The following is a 3,120-nucleotide window of genomic DNA, read 5'->3' on the forward strand; positions in this document are numbered from 1 at the left end:
CCCAGTATTCTTTCCTGCCATGGCAGGGGGTCAGACTAGATGATCTGCTCAGGTCCCTTCCGACCCTAGAAACTATGAAACTATGAAACTATTACCAAAGAAAACAATTAATGTTAGAGAACAACAAATTTACAGGTACTAGTTATACAGAGAACTGTCGTACATTCAAGTACTGTCAAGTTTATTCTGTTGACTTTTTGATACATATATGCAAGAAAACAGCATTCCTGACAAACTTATTTTGCACTTTAATCTGTGCTCTTGCTTGTGACTTCACAGTTCTTTGTTAGACAGAAGGTGGTGATGCAGAAAGAGAATTCTGACCTCAGAAGCTCAATCCTGTTTTTTTTGTATAACAAAATTATCCACAGAGCCTGAAGGAAGTTTGAATGCACAAGTAGTAAAGGTTTGTGTCTCAAAAGAAGTATCAATCATAGTTTATGGGTTTAAAATAAATAAATTGGAGCTTTTCAGAGCAAATTGGTAAACTTTTTGGGTCAGTAAGGCTTCTCATTAATCCCAGGAGAAAATGATTAAAGATTATTTAAATGTGAGTATATATGTAATTAAGAGTACTAATAATAATCTCACAAAAATTGTAGGTATGAAAAACAAAACAAGTATTTAAAAAGGAATCCTGACAATTTGGAAGTATGAAAATGCACAGTTTAAGAATCCAGATACCCTTAACACTGTATCACAGACATCTTGTTTTCTCCTCTTCATTATTTTCATTAACTGCTTTGTAAGATGTTATTTTTTGATCAAAATCTTCTTTTAAGAGCCTTAAGAAGTGTATAGGCATAGGTTGTTGGCATCTTGTATTTACAAAAGCTACTGTTTTAACAGTGACTCTTCCAGAATCATCATCCTATCTTCTTTTCAACATCTTCTGAGAAGAACATTTCAAAACCGAGTCTACAGTCTATACAAATAAACATTTTATACTTGGGATAACACTGTATTTGTCTAGTTTAAAAGTTACGTATTTAAAAGCTATTCTACAGAGCATTGATTTAATAAGTGATTACGTAAACGCATGTCTCTGAGACCATCTGATGCTTTATTGTCATACTAATTTTCAGTCTTTTTATATAAAGGCAATCATTTAACAATCTGGTTTGACAGTGTATAGGTATCCAAGACTCCTGTTTAATGACACACGTAAAAATAGTAGTAACTAAAATCTCTTTACAAAGAGAAAAGTGACTGCCTTTTGTATGCTGTTTGTCTAAAGAACATATAATTCTATGATTTAAGAATGGAGGAACAAAAAGAAAGTCAATGTTGATACAGCTGTTGTACAATTGAGATTAAATAATTCTAAAGTTTGTAATATCTGATGATGTATATGAACATGTCTGTTATGAATGGATAACAATTTAATAATTTCTGCTTTTTCTGAAGGTATCACTGTGGGGATAGAATAGATCTGAATGATCCTTACTCTGCATTCTTTTACGTATTTTCCTTTAAATGTGATTTTACTCAGAATTTCCTAGATTTCTAGCAGTTATTTTTTAATGTCAACATTCTTGTATAATTTTGAGGCTTAAATTACCAGTTCTTGCAACCATTGGGCTCAGATTTTCTGTAAATTTTAAATTTAAATTACTGTAAATCATATGCACTGGAAGATAAGAGAAGAAGCCATTTGACAGAGCTTTGAATCTTTGCAGAGGCATATGACAGGAGGACATGGGGATGTCCTGGAGGCCTACATTGAACTTTACATCATGAAAAGGCAGAGAAGAAAAATTAGTGGCCTCTGGCTGCTTCTGCTGATTCCCATGGCTTCATACCAAATTATTATTAGGTACTTGAGGAATGTGGTGGGGACCAACTGGAAGTCTTGTAGTAGTCTCAGGTCAGGGGAATTTGCAAAACATGCAAGCACTGTGAGCATACAGTAGACAATGCCTTTTTTATGTAGTGGTTTAATTAGACATCTGCAATTGCTAGACTCTGCTGGTGGTAGCGTTGCTTGTGTTGGTCTCAGTTGATGCAGTGATGCTGCTGCTGCTGCTTCCTTCCTAGTTATTGATATACATTTCAGAACATTTTAAATCCTAGCATACTCTTATGAAAGGAAGAAACATGTAACAGAGGCAAAGTTTTTTGAGAATGATATCTTTTATTGGACCAACTGCATAATTGGGATGAAGCTCTTTCCCAACCATCCAGTTGGTTCAATAAAACACATCAGGCAAGGATTTTTGTGGGTGATATCTTTTATTGGACCAACTGTATGGTTGGGAAAAAGGTAGACAAGGTTCATCCCAATTATGCAGCTGGTCCAATAAACGATATATTTCACAAAAAACATTTAACAGTAATTTTAGAAGACATAAAAAGAAATTGTGTTCTTAACAGAACTTTTGTTTACTCTTTAAGTTGGAGAATTAAAAGATTTTGCCAGTAATTCATCTGGATCAGGTTTTGGCTGAATTCCTTACTGATAAAAGTAAGTCTGCCATTAACTTCAGTGGGGACCAACCTTCCTCTATATGTGGTGAGGCTGAGGAAAATTCTGGAATCTTCCCACAAAAAACATAACAGAGATTACTCTCTACATTTTCTATACACAGAAGATTAGACCATGGAATAAAAGCATAGCAGCTTTGGATTTCATTCCAGTAATAAGGTTAGTCAGTAGTTTTCATTGTCAGTGGGCACATTTACATGAGACAATACTGTGTAGTGATTACTGTGCATGTATTTAGTACGTGTATAGTAAGCAAATACCAAACAAATGCGCAGTAACTGGAATTACTGCACAGCAGTGCCAGAGAACATCTTTAAGTGATGCTGCGCAGTAGGCTAAAAATACTGCACAGTAGCGTAGTAACACTGTCTAGCACCTCTGATGCTCTCAACTACAGAAGACAGTGTGGTAAACATAATTAGTTATTATCCATGTATCCTTAATTTACTGTACAAAGTTATAGTGTGTCATAAAAAGGGGAATGATCAAGTTACCACCTTAATGATGGCCTTGTTCTTCAGTTACTTACATGCTTAATGTCATACTCGGAGATATTGCGGGTTCGGTTCCAGACCACCGCAATAAAGCGAGTCACACGAATTTTTTGGTTTCCCAGTGCATATAAAAGTTATGTT

This window comes from Crocodylus porosus, unplaced genomic scaffold (assembly GCF_001723895.1).
Source record: "Crocodylus porosus isolate Cpor-Errol unplaced genomic scaffold, CroPor_comp1, whole genome shotgun sequence".
NCBI classification, from domain to species: Eukaryota; Metazoa; Chordata; order Crocodylia; family Crocodylidae; genus Crocodylus; species Crocodylus porosus.